This window comes from Argiope bruennichi, chromosome 2, assembly GCF_947563725.1.
Source record: "Argiope bruennichi chromosome 2, qqArgBrue1.1, whole genome shotgun sequence".
Lineage (NCBI taxonomy): Eukaryota > Metazoa > Arthropoda > Arachnida > Araneae > Araneidae > Argiope > Argiope bruennichi.
The window spans coordinates 50039760-50059521 of record NC_079152.1 but is presented as its reverse complement, the minus strand read 5'-3'; positions in this window follow the sequence as shown (position 1 = coordinate 50059521).

Sequence of the window (19762 nt, the reverse complement as noted above, 5' to 3'; positions counted from 1 at the left end):
CCCAAGGAATTAAGGTTTTATGAAGACAAGAATTAATATCGACAGAGCAATGACATTAAAAATTAGACAATAATAAGCAAAATATTATTTCAAATTCAAATCTAAGCAAAATTGAATCAACTATAAGAGATTATCGCACTATAAAATTAAAAAAAAAAACATCAATAAGACATAAAAACAAAAAAACATACTAGTCGAATGTAAATATAATGTTATATTAGTATATTTACATTTAACACGAATGTCTTCTAGGCAATTTACCCTATAAAGTATTTGCATGATTTTTTAATCAAGGATACAGCATAGTACTATCTACAGATAGTATGCCGACCTGTAAACAACATTATCTAAGAATTTAATCTAATCCAAAATGTTACATTATGGTATTATTTTAGACTGGATTCATCTGCGATAATAGGCTCTGAATTTATTTAGGAGAAACATTAGCATTTCAATTAAGCTTTAATTAAATTGTAACTAAAACTTTAAAAAACCCTTTATTAGTGAGCATTTATTACCCGAATTTATTATTTTTAGGTGCCGTTTGTGTTGCAGCAATAATGAATAAGTATTTGCAAGTAATTCGATCACAAGTTCTGCTGTAAAATATTCTGGAAACTATTGTATCTTTGATTAAATCCAATGAATATAATGCAGGTTGATTTTAAAATTATATCTTAATACTTACATCATATTAAACATGTACAATTCGTAAAAAAATGTGGTTAAAAATCGGTTATAAAATATAAAAAAATCGTTACAAAATATGTTCTAACGTTTTTGTATTAATTAATGTTAATCAATTATATTTCAGATTAAGTTTTCAAATTTTAGGCGAGATGACAGAAAAGTTTGGAAATGCATAGTATAATGAACCGAACCAAGAAGGACTTCTATAATAATATGAATTAAATGACTCTCAGAAAATTTGAAGATTAAAAATTTGTTGAGGGAGACTTGCAGAGAAAGAGAATAAGATCAAAATCATACATAAAATATTTAACTGGAAATTTTAGCGACCATTAATTTCGACGAACTGGCTCGTCGCCGAGGACAGCTTGTCTGTACTATTCATAATGAAGGATAATATTGTGTGCTGAAAATCTATAGGAAGACCGTTTGATCAAAGTCTATGGCACATATATACTTTGGAGGGTAAGAATGTGCACTCCAAAGACATTTTTTAAAATTTTAATTAAAAATTTAAGCGAGATTTTAGCGCTTTATAGTCATAACTCTAGAAAATATTATTGTAAAAAAATCGACTTTTACCTTGCTTAAAATTTAAAAAAATGTTTTTTAATGATATAAATGTAAGTGTCGAGCAAATTTTTGCTGAAACTTGGCAATATTAAAATTTTTTTTGAAAATTATTGACTGTAGATTTCATTGATAGAATTTCAAATCGTTATTTCATTGTTTCGCAAATATTTAATTACGTTGTTTTCTTTTTCTTAATTGCTTGAAGTTAAGGAAGAAGAATTTTAATTAATTAGAATTCATGGTAATTTATATGAGAAATAAAAAAGTGAAGTTGCAACACCTTGCAAGTAAGAAAGTAGATCAAACAGAAAGTTACGTTTTTAACATCACAACGATACAAGGAACTCGGCTCTGTTAAAATAATAAATATACACGATGAACAAAACAAAGATGAGGCCATTAAAATAAAACCATTTTAATGTATGCCGCAATTTTAAACTTAGAAATATTTTTGAAGGAGAACCATAAACATTAAATTATGTATAAGATGTATAAAGCCTTATATTATGTATAAGAGATTTAATTGAAACCAACACAAAAAAGATATCTAATGAACCAATTGGTCCCCAAAGACAGCTAGTATGTACTAAGGAAAAAATTCTTAAATTTTGATCCTTCAACCTTAAACGATAAATGTAAAATTTCACAAAAGGAAAATATATGAGGAATTTTTAAAAAAATCATGCAATAAAATGAAATAAAAACAACTAACCACTTAACTACTGAATTTGTTTTTTAAAGTCCCTAACCGCCCTTTTTTTAATGTCAAGTGATGAATCATATTCACATCAAACAAAAATACAAGTAGCTGCATAGTAAATTTTGCAAAAAATCATAATAAAACAAACAAGAAATCATTTTTATTGGATAAAAAGTATACATCGACTGCGCCAAAATGAAGATTTGAATTGACGAGTATAATTGCTGCACGCAATTAACGGGTTAATAGATTGATTAATTTATTATAAAAAATTAAAGCCAGAAAAAAATGATAAATAATACATTTGTTGCTGCTTTTACTTGTTTTTCTTCTAATACAATCAATTTGTATTCACAATAAATGAAATCCATTCCATCTTTTTTCAATATAAATTATTCACAGTTTAAATAATTGAAGACAAATAATTGAAATTTAGAAACAACTTATTATGAGATTCAATTAATTGAATTGAATTGAAACAAAGGTTCAACAAATGGGACTGCTATAAGACAACAAATGGATGTACAGTTTCTACCGAAAATTCTAGATTATTCTAGAAATTCAAAACCCATTCGATGGTGCTCGTTACCTTAGGATTATTTTACACAACCTATCAAAAGCACTATCTAAAGCTTTCCTTAATATGCAGGTACGCATCTCATCTTGACCATCTTGACCCCCGTCTTCCGAGATGGCTCTAAACGTTCCCTTCGAGCGCTCTTGTTTTCCTCATTTTTCGTCGCTTATTTATTTTCTCAGCTCATTTCCTCTGCTACGAATAGAACAAATAAACCACCCGATTTTGCATGAATCAAACAACGGATACCATTTAAGGCGTGAGGTCAGGAAGATATTAACCGTAATGCGATTCCAGCGAAATTGAAATACACTCTACATCTTTCCTTGAAACGTCCATTTCGATTAATTATATTAGGCTTAATGCAACAGACGAACTGCTTTCGTGAAATTATTGTTCACTAAAGTTCAAGGGAGGAATTATTTAACATGAGATGTCCAATGGGGATAGTGAGGGGTCTAAGAGCAAAGTTAAGAGGATTGATACCTATGAGTTATTTGAAGTTCACGAGATGTTGATGATCTAATAGTTCTGACATTTTTACGAAAGAAAAATGCTAATTAATTTTTTTGAGTCGAAATCATCTATTTCTTTTAGAAGTAATTTTAGTTATATGGATGTCAGATTCAATAATTATTCAATATAATTCAATTAAAATTAAACTGACGGCAGTGCATACTTAAACCTTTAATATCCTTTAAAAGAGGGCAAATGTTAATAACCTGATCTTTTAGTTTTCTATAAGAAATAAATTTTCGTCTCTCGTCTAGAAATAACATAGATGCGGAAATAATTTTCATAAAACCTAAATCTTGTGAGTTTGCAGTGAATCTTGCAGTGATTTTGATGAATTCTTGGAGTAATTTCCGTGATCTAAGATGTAACTTATAAAACCAAATTAAAAAAGAAATAACGTCTATGGAGGAAATAATTTCGTTTTTGTATTATTCTGTTTAAATAAAAAATAATAATAATATAGAAATTATTAAACATATGTGCAATTGCTATGGAAATAACAAAAGTTTCGCTTTAGATTTTTTTAAAAAAAATATTCTCGGTAACTTATTTAGAAGAAAATTTGGAAGTCATTATTTACATTATTTTTATATCGAATTGTCTTCTTAAAAAAAAAGAAAAACTCAAAGTATATTTGGTCAAACACATCATAGTTTTGAATTGGGTTCAGATGAAGAGAAAGAGCGCTACTTGAAAAAATATGGCCTTTTCCAAATTTCCAATCTGACACTATTCTTTTAGAGCTTTGAATTTGCAGCGAAACGCCATAAGCCTGTTTCAGTGGAGAAAGAAAACTTTTTAAGGAGTATTACGATTCCGCAACATTACAGATAGCCTTTGTTACGAGAAGTGCGACTGCGCACTACTCCTAGCAAAGAGTATTCACTCTGCTGCTGTGAAAAAAAGAGGATACTGTTTTTCGGCAACACTAGAAATATTATAAAAAGAGGTTTTAAACGTTTTTCAGATTCAATTTTTTTTCTAATTATTTATTTTTATTTTATGGTATCCGTGATATAGAGAAAGTATAGTAATTGTCAAAAAATTCGAACTTGAGATTTCGACGAATCTCCACGTTTTAGACCTCCCTGAGTTCCCCCTGATTCATTTTTGGAAAATGTCCGTCCATCTGTCTGTTTGTGACAAAGATAACTCCAAAATCCTTTGAGCTAGATGGTTGAAATTTGGTATATAGTCTTTACACTACATTTGAAAATTTCTATCAAATTTTGAGTAAAGAGGATGTCTGGTTGTCCGAATATAAGCTAATACGATAACTATCGAACTAAGAAAATTAGGAAGATAAGATTCAATACACAAATTAAACATCAATAAAATGGACACCTATCAAATTTCAGCTAAATTCAGTTACGGGGTGACTGTCTGTTGCTTTGTACTTTTAGAAATAAATAAACGCGATAATTCAAAAACGCAGAGACTTAAGTATATCAAATTTGGTATAAGAATTTTTGACTTTAAGTGCAGTTATGTATCAAATTTTGTTTCAATTGGTTGAGAAAAACATGTCTAAAACACAAATTTGAATTTTTGATATTATTAACGCATGCCAGGGTGTAATCGCCAAGTATCACTCGATAAATTCAGTAAAAATGTTAAATTTATGCCAAAAGTTGACATTTTGTAACAATTGTATGCGAGTCTCTGGCATGACAAATTTATTAGAGAGTATGAGAGAAAATTTTGGGAAGACTACTCCTTCTGGCTTCATTTATTATTATCTATACTTAATTTGTGAGCAAGATAAATGAAATATAACCGTAATGAATGATAAATAAAAGCTTATTAAAATATAATGCTATTAAATTTGTCACAAATAAATGCGAAATAACTAAAGTGCATTTGCTTTAATTTGTAATTTCAAGATTTTTTTTATATTTTTTGTAATTGTTTATTTTGTAATTTCATGATTACTGCATTTGGTTAAATCTTCATAAAAGAGAATATGGAATGCCAGAAAATGTTTATTTTTAATAGAACTTTAATAGAAATATTTATTTCTGACTGTTATTTTAATTAAAATTAATTGTAGATTTCTAGTTACAGCTTATTTCTTAATTTTGTCGGCATCAATCAATCCCTTCCCCGTTCCAACGCGCCAGTTATCACTGCATATATAGTTACGTCTGTGTTTGATTCTTGACCTGAAATGGTTCCAGACATTGAGAAATGGCCTCTCACCGGTATAAAAATTAACTTTAAAACTGAAGTTATTTTAATCGCCATTGAATAACGTTCAAAGATAAAATAGAATAGCTAGAAACAGTAACAGAATAAAATACATTTTCTATCTTTGTTATCTTTCTTATAAGGCAAAATAAACAAAACTTATGTTAATTTATTGTAGTACGTAATTAAAAAGCCTTAAGTTTAGTTATATTAGCGCCCCGCTTTAAAGCAACACTGGGGGAATTTTGGGATGAACCTCATAATTTTGAACCGCGGTCAGATGACGAGAACGACACCTGACCTGGCACTCATCTCTCCAAACTTATACATCACATCAGCGAGAGGACGTGAGGCCCCGATCAAAGTGCGCCAGACCCGCTTACATGACAGTTCTTTGATGGTATTGGGTCTAGAACCTAAAGCCCTCCGCTTCCGAAGCCGAAAACTACCACTAAACCATCGCGGCCTAAAAGAATAATGTCGCAAAACAAGTAAAATTTCTATGCTAGTATAGAAGACAAGGAAACAAGAAATTGAAGCTTTATCTGACAGTTCTAAAATCCGAAAATTAGAAAGCATCTAATCTAAAGAGGGAAAGAAAAGAAAAGAAAAAAATTGCTGAGCTGTCTAAAATAAAAACATTCCGAGAAATGGCGATTCATAGCATATATTCAACAGCAGAAAATAAAATACCATGATTACTTACTTATTAAGGAAAGTTGAATTCTTTTTTTCCATTTCCTCACAGTTATAAATTTACAAACATATTACTATTAAAGATAAGTTTATTTTTAATCCACATGTAATTATTTTATTTGTTTAAATTTATATTTAAATTATTATTCTCTTTTCTTATTCCTCTGCATTCACAATTTAATAATTATTCTTTTTTTTTAATGGCTGTTTCATAACTTACAATCGAATATCATATTTCCATCTTTTTTCTCCTTTTCCGCGAACGATAACCCTTTCATTTAGGTCAATCGTAGATGATTTCAAAACCAGACAGTTCGATAACTTTTAACCTTGGATGGATCTTCCGATAGTGTGAAATGTCAAAAACATAAGAAAATACAGAATAAAAAAATATGCAAGATTTCTTTTTACATAACTTCTTTTCTCGCTTTTTTTAAAGATTTTATTTACTTCACTGAGTCTATGAAAGTAAACTTATTTAGCGAAATTTTCACTTGATAGAACATCGAACAAAAGTAGGGTAGTAGATCGGCGATTAAAAATAATGCACCTACAGAATTTTAATAAACATTGTATATAGAATGTGTTTAAATTTAGCTTCGTTTATTGAATTATTCAGCTGTTTACATCGAATATTTCGTGACGTTCTTTATTTTGTTTATCTTACGCAACGTGTGTTATGCATTACAAGGTTAAGATGATACTTGCTTTAAGGTATTTATATTCATTTATTTTTTTGAGAAAACTGTAAAATGTATAGATTTGCAGAATCCATCTAAAGATTTCTTTAAACTATGTATTATATAATTCTAGAAAAAAAGTCTTAATTCTATACTTTTCAATAATTTATATAATTAACGTCTCAAATAATTAATGTCTAATTGAACTTAACAGTTTCTTAATTAAAAATAAAAATATATTAATATAATAATCATTCCTTATATTTGAATAAGGTTTTCATTAAATAAAAAACACTATTCTAAATTTAATATTATAAACATGAAAACAAAATAATATAAAATCTTTATTTAAGAGTAAGTATTTGAGTTGTTATTATAATTCAAATACAAACGTTGTTACTTTAATTTTCAATAATTAATTTTGAATAATAAAATAATTGAGCATCAAAATTATTGACTTACTATATATATATATATATATTGTTTTGAAGAAAGAAAAGTTTAAAATAATTTTTTTTTATACTAACCAATAAATACCTTTATTAATTAATTGTAATTAAAATTTGAGGTTCAAAATAAAATTTAAAATTTCATTCTGAAATCCCTAACACTATTTCTATAGATTTTGCAAACCATTTTTATCTTTTTTTTAAAAAAAATATAAAATATATTTCTAAAAAGACCATGTTATTGAAGTAAGTTTATGCATTAGGAAAGGTAGTAATATTTATCAAAACTGAAAGAAGAATAATCACCCCTTTTTGGCTTTAATTATTGAAAAATACATCACAAAATCTCAATTAAAATACGATGCGTCTTTGACTAAATGTTAACATTGACGTCTAAAATACAAATTATAGAATATGCAAGAAAGTTTTGGGCGGACCGCTCCCGCTTGGTTTAAATGTTGATTGAAGGATTTTATTTCTTTCATTTGTTTTAGGCTAGCTGCTATATAAGATATTAAACATAAATCAACAAAAGCTTTTAAAGCGTTTCTGCAAAGAGAGAATCAACTTCCTTTCCAGGCAAAAAATACACAGTATAATTAAATTTATAAGTGGAAATAGAGACCTATTCTCGCCTCCATAGCACTCAACATCAAGTCTCATACCAAAAAAGACTAAGGGGAAAAACAAGCACTGCAGTCTCCTGTCACACATTTCAATCAAACAGAGATTGTCTACATTTCCATTTCTCAAATCATTTTCCATCTGATTTTTTTTTAAACTGCATCTTGATCTACTATAACATAAAAAATGTGAACACAGATTATATGTATATTTTTACAAATTTTATCTCTCAATATGCATTATATCTCTAAGTTAATTACTACAAATTATAATTCTAAGTTGAAAAATTATGTAAACGGTCTCATCATAATATAATTTTTTATATAATTGTAAATTTTGTAAATAGTTATTTTTGTTTCGTTTTCCTACTGTAAATATTTTGTTAATTAAATAAAATTCCCGTAACATGCCTACCAAACCGTTCAGTGACCAGAATGGTCACGGATACGGGGGTATGAGACGGCGTTCTGTTCTGCAAAGAGAGAATCAAAGAGAATACAAATCAATGGATGTGAATTAAGAAATAATTATCACCATCATTTACATGAATAATGATTACACTATTATTCTCATCATCATTAACATGTATCGTAATACTATCTTGCAAATGATGTTCATTAATATTTATCTCCCTTATTGATTCATAATTAATTGTCAACAATATATTAACAATAAGAATATCTGTTTTATCGCTGTTATTCTGATACATTGTTGCCAAGCATTTCCTATTCATGATTTATGAGATTATACGATGATGGGAATATGAATGTTAAAGAGTCTAAGGAATTTATAGAATTCTTTTTCGCATTTATTAAAATTAAACTATAAAAGATATAAAAACTGATAGAAAAGCATAATATGCATGACTTTTTTTTACTGTCGTTACTTTATGCTATCCAAAATAATTCGTATAATTTAATTTTCTTATGAAGAAAAATTTTGATTCTAAGTTAATTCAATCGATAACGTAAATTCATTAGACATGGCAATGAATATTTATTTGACGTGTAACAGATCTGCCATTAAATAAAAGATACTCTATTCTATACCTTACCATTAAATACAAGATACTCTATTCTATTCCTTACCATTAAATACGAGATACTCTATTCTATGCCTTACCATTAAATACGAAATACTCTATTCTATGCCTTACCATTAAATACGAGATACTCTATTCTATACCTTACCATTGAATACCAGATACTCTATTCTATACCTTACCACTGAATACGAGATACTCTATTCTATTCCTTACCATTAAATACGAGATACTCTATTCTATACCTTACCATTAAATACGAGATACTCTATTCTATGCCTTACCATTAAATACGAAATACTCTATTCTATGCCTTACCATTAAATACGAGATACTCTATTCTATACCTTACCATTGAATACCAGATACTCTATTCTATACCTTACCACTGAATACGAGATACTCTATTCTATACCTTACCATTAAATACAAGATACTCTATTCTATTCCTTACCATTAAATACGAGATACTCTATTCTATACCTTACCATTAAATACGAGATACTCTATTCTATGCCTTACCATTAAATACGAAATACTCTATTCTATGCCTTACCATTAAACACGAGATACTCTATTCTATACCTTACCATTGAATACCAGATACTCTATTCTATACCTTACCACTGAATACGAGATACTCTATTCTATACCTTACCATTAAATACAAGATACTCTATTCTATTCCTTACCATTAAATACGAGATACTCTATTCTATACCTTACCATTAAATACGAGATACTCTATTCTATGCCTTACCATTAAATACGAAATACTCTATTCTATGCCTTACCATTAAATACGAGATACTCTATTCTATACCTTACCATTGAATACCAGATACTCTATTCTATACCTTACCATTGAATACGAGATACTCTATTCTATACCTTACCATTAAATACAAGATACTCTATTCTATTATACCTTACCATTAAATACAAGATACTCTATTCTATACCTTACCATTAAATACGAGATTATTTTGAAATTAATTGTGCATATTAATTTTCATTTTCTTAACAAACAAATTTTTAAAAAATAACTAAAATTTAAATATTGTATTAACGTTTATTATTATTAAAGGGCTTTCTGTTTATTATGTCATTTACCAGATCTATGGTAGTTGTATTTCTATTCATTTGAAAGTGCTATATTTAAATTTGTATTCTGTAATAATTTTCGAAAATTTAGGGATAAATGAATTTGGATATATTAAATAAATGACTCTCATAAAAAAATCCTAGTTTTTTCCTGCAAGTCCTTCATTCATTAAAGTAAAATACTATTCATTAAAGTAAAGTCCTTCATAATTAAAATAAAAAGTTTTCTTCAATGAAAAAGCATATCTTTTTATGTGGCAACGGATGAATGACATAATTTTTTATTGCTTCTCAAAAATTATGATACATTTCTAATTTCGACTGTATTTTATTTTTTTCAGTGAAATTATGATCGTTTGTAGGTATATTATTGCAAGACACCCAAATATCTTTTCCATGGTACCTACTTTATTAGAGTTGGTGTCTGGTGACCACTACATGAACTAAGAAGCTTATTCTTTCAGTAGTTATTTGTCGAAATCAGACCCATCTGCAACTTTTTTTTTCTGTGAAATTTTCCTAATTTTCATATGTATAAAATAAATGATCATGCTTCCTTATTTTTAATATAATTTTCAAGGTTTAATTGAAATTGTAATAACATTTGAAGCATTTATAGTAACTGTTATTACATTTTGGTGTAGTTTTTTCCCTCTTGCTTTGCAATTCTATTACAAAGATGAAAGTCACGATATTTAACATTTAAGGTAACCTCGATATCGCCTTCTTAAATGTTGCATTATCACTTTCTAAGCGGATGCTATCATAACCTATATGTCAGATTCTGATAACTTTGTATGAAAATTAATTAAAAAAAGAATAGAGAGCATGTTCTTAATTGGAGCTCCCCACAGAAATATTTCATGATGCCGTTCTTCCGGATGCATTCAGTCAAATCTATTTCTCAAGTGGATGAATCGTCATATTTCAATCCTAAAACTCAGGAAGAAGGATTCTGTAGCTTTGCCTTTGATCATGCATATCCTGTTTTCTAGATGGTAATGATTGACACACACACACACGCCCAATATTAATATGATCAATCATGAAATCTCTTGATCACGAAAATATTGTCTTTTTGTATGTTTGCCTCTTATTTCTTCAAATTGCATGCTAGTCAAACATTTAAGAAGGCCTTCAAAATGCAGTACCTTCAAGAGATCGAAAACTGGCTGGCTGTATATCCTTGTCTGGTTGTAACATTATCCTTACCTGGCTCAAAGTGACGGATTTCACCCCAAATATGATAGAAATCTACAATTCAGGTGTCATTAAATACCAAATTTCATCTATGTAGTTCGCTGGAATTATATCTATTTTTTATCTTATATCTGTTATTTCATCCATATAGTTCGTTAGAATTATATCTGTCCATTTGTAAACATGATACTTCAAATAGAGATTTGAGATATAATGTTTACAAATGGACAGATATAATTCCAAAAATGTTTCGTTCGAACTCATGGAGATCTTAATTTTGGAGATTCATTAAACCTCTGGTAGAATATTTTATCTGTTTATAAAATATTACCTGTTAGAATACTTCTTATACGAACTTGCTAATTTCTTGTGCTAAGTAAATGTCAATGGAAAAGTAATTTTGAGATAATTGTGAAGGATTTTTATCAGTGCAAATTCAAAACGTTTGATCGCATCGCATATTTAATTATAGCGATGTTCTTAGGTGAAAGTGTACGTGAAAACTGAGGAAAGATTTTTCCTCTTTCTTAAAACATACTAGCCACCTTTGGACTAATTCACTCTTTCTAACTATTAATATAGAGTAATCGGTTAAACTATTAATATAGAACGTATTTAATAATCTTTCTCCTTCTTATTTAATAAGATTGAAACATATAAACATAAATGGAATCAGTCTATAACAAATTGCTGTTGGGGCAAATTAAAATGTGCATTTTACCGTTAAAAGATATAACTCAATTATTTCATGGAATTCTTAGTTATTTCATGCAATAACTTATCGAAATTTATCAGTTATTTCATAAAATTTCTAATCATTTCATGAAACATCATATTATATAAAATATCAGATTTCGCTTTTTAGCGATCAAGGCAGCGATTACCTAACTGGAAACAATCAAACCCAACTTCGCGTTAGATTAAATTTTCTGTTTGATGCCAGAATCTTGATTTCATTTACATGTTTTTTTCCTCCGATTGAATGGAAGTTTTGGTGACGCGGCGACTCTTTTTCCGAGCATTTCTTATAAAATCCTTTTAAAAAAATTCAGCAAAACACTTGAATGGGCAGAAGCAAACACAAGTGCAGAAGCAAAAACCTTGAATGAAATTGCATCTTAAGTGTTCGTAGCATGGTTTGCTTATATGGTTTATGGTTGCATGATTTATTTGATGGTTGCAATGCGACAATACAATTTAGCTACAATCAGTATAACATGTTCTACAAAAGATTAAAGGAAACAAATCTATGTTAAAAGGAATAATATATTTCAACATATATTTATTAGGTAATATAGCCTTGTACTTTCTTAAAGAAATAGTTTTCCTTCAAATTAGTTAATTGTAGAATCGCAACACTGAGTAATAGGAGAGAGATGTCGGATGATTTTATTTACAAAAGTATCAGTTTAGTTATTAGTATTAGTTTTCCTGTTATTTTGTATGTAATTTCAATTACAAGTTACACATTTTGTTTTTCCTTGTATCATCTTTTCCTTCTTCGCCCTCATCTCTAGACGAATTAAGATGGAAGAAAAATTGAGGAAAATGCAAACATGCGCTTGAATTTGCAATATATATGTATTTAAATAATTTATGTTGTATATTTTTAGTTTTAATAATTGCTATTAAATTGTCTTTTGGATTATAATTACATTTCATTTTGTTTAATTATTCTCCAGATTTTAATTTTTGAAAAAAAAAATCAATTTTTTTAAACAGAAATTATCAAGCCATTAAAAAATAAAAACAAATTAATGAAACCAAAACAAAAAAAGCTAATTAACACGAAAAAAATTTTGTCAAAAAAAACTGATAAATGAAAAAAAAAAAAAACGAAACTCATTTTGATAGCTATTTAAAAATTGAAACTGGAAAATTAAGCTGTACTTACCTTGGAAAGGAAATGAAGCCTAAATGGATATCGGAATTCGATTAAAACGCTGAAAGAAGCAGAGACACTAATTTAATTAGAACATTATAATTTTTTTATTTGCTTTTTTTATGTTCACTGATTTTTTTTTATTTTTTTTGTAAATAAAATAAAGATAAATCATTTGGATTTGGATTGGCATAATCAAAATGACAATATTTTAAATTCAACTCTGCTCAAAATTGAATTCTCGTTCAGTATGAGAAGTCATATAATCCACTCAACCCTCCAAATCATCCTTGGATGAAAAAAATCGATTTTAAAAGTTTATTTTAAACGTTAGGAAACATCTGAAGCCAAATATTACAAAAAAATTATTTCGATAATTTTTGAAGGAGTTATGAACAGTTAAAATTTCTACACTAAATGACCCTTCGAATTTTGGATAGTTAAAAAATAATTTTTTGCTAACTCAATAGTTAAAAAAAATTGATAATATATAAATTATATTTATTTATTTGAAATAAGCACACTACAGAAACTGATTCCATTTTCAGAATGCACTAATCAAAAACACATACGGGAAACTAGTTTAAAAGTATATTAAAACACACATAAAAAAGGAGCTTCCAAGAATAAATAATTACAAAGCTCTAAGCCATATATAAATAAAAATGCAAAACAACTAGCAAGGTTCAAAAAGTAAAACACACAGAAGCGCAACAGCAACACAAGGCATGAGAACGCATAGGCATCACAATATGTAGAGTAAAAAAATATGTAATTAAGAATTTTAAAAAAAATCAATAAAAAAGAATTAAAGTCAAGTAGATAAAAGTTGATAACAAGTCTCTTTTAAAACGCTTGGAGTTGTATGATGAATGTCAAGTTCCTTGGAAGTCCTGTTAATTGATTTTAATATATACAAAGAAAATGTTTTAATACAGTTAAATTTAAAATAAACATGTGGAAAAGCATAATATAATATGATAAATATAAAATTAAATAAAATTGGTACAATTTAATAGTTTTTCATCTTTGTATAATTCTATACAAGCATTTTTATAGCTTATAGATAAATGAATGAGATAAATTTCCAAGTTTTTACCAAATTTAAAATTATATATATAATAAGTTATATTGAAAAAATTGAAATTTTATACTTTATATACATTTAAAAAAAAGGTTTAAATATAGTGAAGAAAATTGTATTGACTAAATCCAAATTTATTAAAATATCTATTTTCTTAATATAGAAAAGATGAAGATTTTTCAAATTTCATAACACTTTAGATGCTTCAGTTTTTTTTAATTCAGCTTGAAATTTTATATAAGTTGCTATATAAAATCTTATGGGGAAGTTGCTTAGGCATATGTAAAGAAGTTATTTTAGTAATGAGTAATATATAATTCTTTTCTTATTAAATACTGAGCACATTTTTTTTTTCAAAAATCTGTAGTAAACTATACAAAATATATTTTACCCTTATTTCATGTGTCCGTTTCAAAGTTCCTTTCTCAAACACCAAGTTTTATCCCAACTATTGTTTGAAAATAATTAGGATAACTAACAAAAAAAAGTCGGAACACTTTCGAGAAATTTGAGAGCGCATAGAACCTTTATTATCTATATCTATATATGTATATGAAATGCTTATGTGGACTCACTCAAAGTAAGGCCAAAATTTGTTAATCGGCATTTAACAACAGCTTGCACCTTCGTATCGTTTACATGCTTCCTTTGGCAAAAATATCTGATGTAATGCTTTTTTTTAATTGGATAATCTGAAAAATTGAGTTTAAGAGGGTCATTATAAATCGAAAGCGTCGAAATTGAGAAACTAAGGCTAATAAAAACATTAAAAAATCATTTATAAGAAGATCCATCTGAATGAACGAAATAGAAGTGCAAAGTATTTTTGTATACGGAGCAAAGTTAACGAACTACAAAAGTGTAGTTGTGGGGCTATGTCCAGAGCCGACCTTCTCTATGAAGGGGTCCGGATGCAAGAAGTCATTTGAGGCCCTAAATTTTTTGCAAAGTAATATATATATATATATATATATATATAGTAACTGGCAAAGTAAAGAAAAGCTTTAACACGGTTAATACATTTCGAAATAAATTTCTTATTTATCAATTAGTATATATTGCAATATGTGTTGAAAGTTATTTATATCCCTTTCATTCAAAATGAAATCCCGTAGCAAAACAATTATTGAGATTAGACTTTCATCTACATCGTTATTATAAAACGTTACAAAGTTTTTGGAAATTTCTTCTAATTCATGTTTTTCTAAAATTTTTACATCAGTGATTAATTTGAAATAGTTTTAAATCTATCTTCTATCAGTACAATAATAGTATAAGTTGTAGAGTTAAAAAATAACATCTAAATTCCTCAACCAGGTTTTCCATAATTTCATCTTCGGTTATTTCGAAATATAATTTTTCTCTTTCTCGAATTCGTTTTTCGGGAAAATGTTCCAAAATATTCAAATTGCATGCTATCGCTTTTGTTTCGTCTAAAAATGAGTTAAATTTTGGGTTATTTCAATTTTGATTTTATTGACTAAATTGAAATCCCAGTCGAGAACAACTGTTTTTATTTGAAATAGTTTATGGATAGTGCCAATTTTGAACACTATTGTAAACCATACTATTAAAAATAAAATAAATGTCATTTCTTGTATTGAATTCAATAGAACTTTAGCTTCGGATTATCGCTATATTATTGTTATTTGCATCAATAAATTCCTTTAGGGCATTACAAGTTTGTTCAAAGTCTATATAAATTGCTTTAACCGAATTTATTTTGGCTTTCCAAAGAGTGTCGCATAATAATTTAAGAGTAATGTTTAAATGCTTTTGCAGAATTTGCCATCTTTTTGTAGATGCAGAAAATAGGCAGTATAAACGTTGCAACATCCAAAAAAATTATAATACATTTTGATGGAAGCGGTATCACAAATTATTAAGTTAAAAGAATCTTATAAGCAAGGCACATAAATTGCATGTGGGTTTAGAACAACTTTTCTAGACTGTACACCTTTATATTTTCCTTTCATGTTGCTACCGTTGTCGTACGCCTCTCCAATACAATTCATAATATCTAAATCAAGCTACCGTTGTCGTACGCCTCTCCAATACAATTCATAATATCTAAATCAAGCTCACGTAATATTTTCAATAGAGCTTTTGCTAGTTCTCCTCTAGTTACATCAGATACTTCAATAAACCCTATAAATGATTCATTTACACTTAATCCTTTCTCTTCAAAATTTATATTTCTAATAAAACCAAGTTTGTTTCTTATGGGAAATATAAGAAGTGGAATTCATTTGGATACGTGAATACTTTTGTACCGGCTTTAATTTCGTCAAGAACTTTATTTCCTAAAACATGAATAGTTTGTTCCTACGATGTATATGCTAAATCATTCACAATTTTATTTTTGGAATTTTTTATTCGTTTATACGATCCATCAGCGCTTAGTCATATTTATTTAATAAATCGATTAAACTTTAAAATTTCCATTATTAGGCCTTCCTATTATTTCATGGTTTCCTCGAAATGGAATATTATTACATGCTAAAAATAGAATTACATATACAATTCTTTGAAATACCATTTTAAATCGTTCCGTTTCCTTATTTATATTAACTTGATTTGTTTTATCAATAGTCAAAAATAAATTTAGTTGTTTCAGTAATTCTTTCCAAACAATAAATGAATTAAGTGACAAATAGAACGCTCATGATCTCGAATTACAGTTGATAACTTTTTCCAGTTATTATAGACATCTATAAATCGTGTAGATTTTTCATTTTTTCTGGAAAATAATGTAAACCAAAAACGAAATTACGAGTCTTGCGTTTTTAAATAAATCAACCAACTGCGAAGCTGCATTTCACTATTTGGCACTTAAAAAAATGGGAGTAAGCAGTAAAAAATAACTTACTTTCAAAATTCTTAGCAAAAACGCCTTTGTGTTAAATACAGGTCTATTTTTAACTTCCGAAGTCGAAGCAACTCCATCGCCAGAATTACTTCAGAGACAAGAAAACAGATATACTCATGTCTTTTTAAAATTTAGTTTTTCTTCTTTTTTCCCCTGCTAATTTTCTTTTTTTAAACCGAGTCTTGACACCCAGAGGAATACTTGCTTGGCATGGGCATGATTAGATCTAACAATATTAAATGTTTTATTGTATGAATTATCAAAGAAATATATGCAATTTAATCTTGTAGGGGAGATTTATTATATGTTATATGTTTATATTACTTTACTTTATTACTTATATTATATTACTTTATGTTTATTATATGTTGAAAATTTACACTAAACTGTAATATATCTGTAAAGTTCGTATATTTCAAAACTCATCGATTGTTCCAGTTAAATTTCTTCCTCTGTTCTTTCCATCTCGCTATCACCATTCAGAACATTATCTTAGTTCTTGATCAGGTTGGGGGCCCCTCGAGGACGATCGAGAGACCCAGGTGCATAGCATCCACCGCATTCCCCACATGGCCGGCCCTGGCTATGACAGAACTGTTATTTTCCCCTGGAACATTTCTGGGGAAGGGGAGCAAATTCAAATAAAAAATTTAGACATTTTTTCACAATAAAAAAATTATTTTGGAACTATTGAATGCTAGACATGTTGGTCCATTTGCTAATGATTATAAAGGCGCGGTAAACTTTTTGGCAATGAAAACTGGCGAAACTGGTAAAGGTATAAATCGTTATTAAATATTCATATACTCAGAAATAAATTAACATATTAAAATGACAATTTTGTACGTAATCTTTTATAGCCTTCTTCTTAATACCTGCAAAGTCTTAATTTGTTAAGTAGAAAATTTTTCTAAAAAACATTTCTTGAAAGTTTCTGTCACCTTAAGTGGCCTTAACGAAATGACAAAATTCTAAGATACATATTCAAGGCTACCACTTCTTCAAAGAAACAATCATCTTTCAACTATCTAAAATAGCATCTGATCAAAGAAAAAGGGTGGGGGGAGGAAGCAGCATCATTTTTCTTCTTAATAAAGCAGCAGCCTCACACCTGGTTTTGTTTTCCACATTGACATTCACATGCGACCTTTCATTTTAACAACACTGCCTTATCACCAAGAGAATAGGTTCGGTTTTTAAATGATTCATTAGCAATTTGATTTCAAGATCTCTTTGTCGTTCCTGCATGACTGGGCATCCTTTTCTATTTAAGATTCTATCAGATGGAAAGTCGGAGAAAGGCGTACGATAGTTTCTCACTAATGGCCTGTCGTTCCCTTTCTACTCCTTGGACAATCAACTGTCCCACATTCAGAAGGGGAATTAATTCGAGGCCTTTCCTTACCTGCATGCTGAGTGTGAGCTACATCAAGAATCGATCTTGGTGCTACTGGGGCATTTACCTCATTTATAGCATATGTAACAGCACACAAGAACATTCACCTCCCACAGACCGATAAACTTCGGTATTTTCAAGATGACCTTGCCCTTGAAAAACAAAATCGGGTTTTTAATTCTGAACAGGTGTGTCGCTTTTAATCTGAATGGAGTAAATTTAAATTCAACGCAGTACCTAATTTTCTCTTGTTGATGACAGCTTACCTTGGTAGTACTTTTCAGTTTGAAAAAAAAATATAATCTAAAGTAAAAATTTTCTAAAAGAACGGAAAAGAAATTGATTAATTGATTTTTAATTGCGCAAAAGTCAGATACGGTCAAGAAATTTCGAACTCTTTTGGTGCAATTAAAATGGATGAATGGTTTCGGAAAACACAAAAGTGTGAGACAGAATAGAAAAAAGTAATGAGTATTCATTATAGCATTTTTATGTCATTGCCAAAAGAATAGCAGGGAATTATAGCCTCCAGAACTCTTTCTTACTTTAGCATTTTAAAAGCTCAGAAGATTCATTTTCTTCCAACAATATTAAAATGAGACTCCCGGTTGTTTGGAAATAGAATCGAAATAAAATGAGACACATACTGAGTATTTAACTGTAAGAAAAGGTTTAGAATTTTCTTGACTTTTTTTTTTTTTTTTGCCGTTTTACTATATTTACTATCATGTTTTTCCTTCTATTTTCACAAAAGAATTTTCAATACTGAACAGGATCAAAAGAGGGACGAACTTTACTCAGCGCTACTTTTTTCCTTTCCGTCACTATACTTATGATAAGTAATATACTTATGATCCTTTTCATCACTATATTAGTATAAAGTAAAATAAACTCACTAGTACACATTCTGTCTTTGTGGCTCTTTCCCCTGTCCTCAATATACCTCGATTCTATTATCTATGTCTCTGGACATGGATAAATAGTTTTCACGGGGAGGGGGGTGAATTCCAGATATCGATTATGAATGGAATTTGACAATATTTAATTCCGAAAAGGAAGAGGGAGAGAATAGAGTGACTTTTAGAAAGGCATACGAAATTTCTCATTAATAGACCTTAGTTTCTTCTTTGTTTCTTGGATAATCATCTGTTCCACATCTAAAAGATGAATTAATTTGAAAGGTTTACTTAAATGTAAACCAAATATGAACTGTAGCAAGCACTTGATCTCGGAGTTGCTGAGACATTTACTGCATGAAAAACATGTACCATATGCAAGAACATTCACCTGCTACAGTCCAATAAACTTCCAGACTTCCTTGTCGACCTTGGCTTTGAAATACAAATCGCATTTAGATTTCCCATAAAGGCGTGGCCCTGATTTTGAATCGAATGCTGCTTCAAAGTATCAATTTCGCTCGCTTTCCTCGAGGGCTTCCTTGATAAAACTTAGTAATTAAAAATTCATCATAGCATCTATCCAAATCCATCATA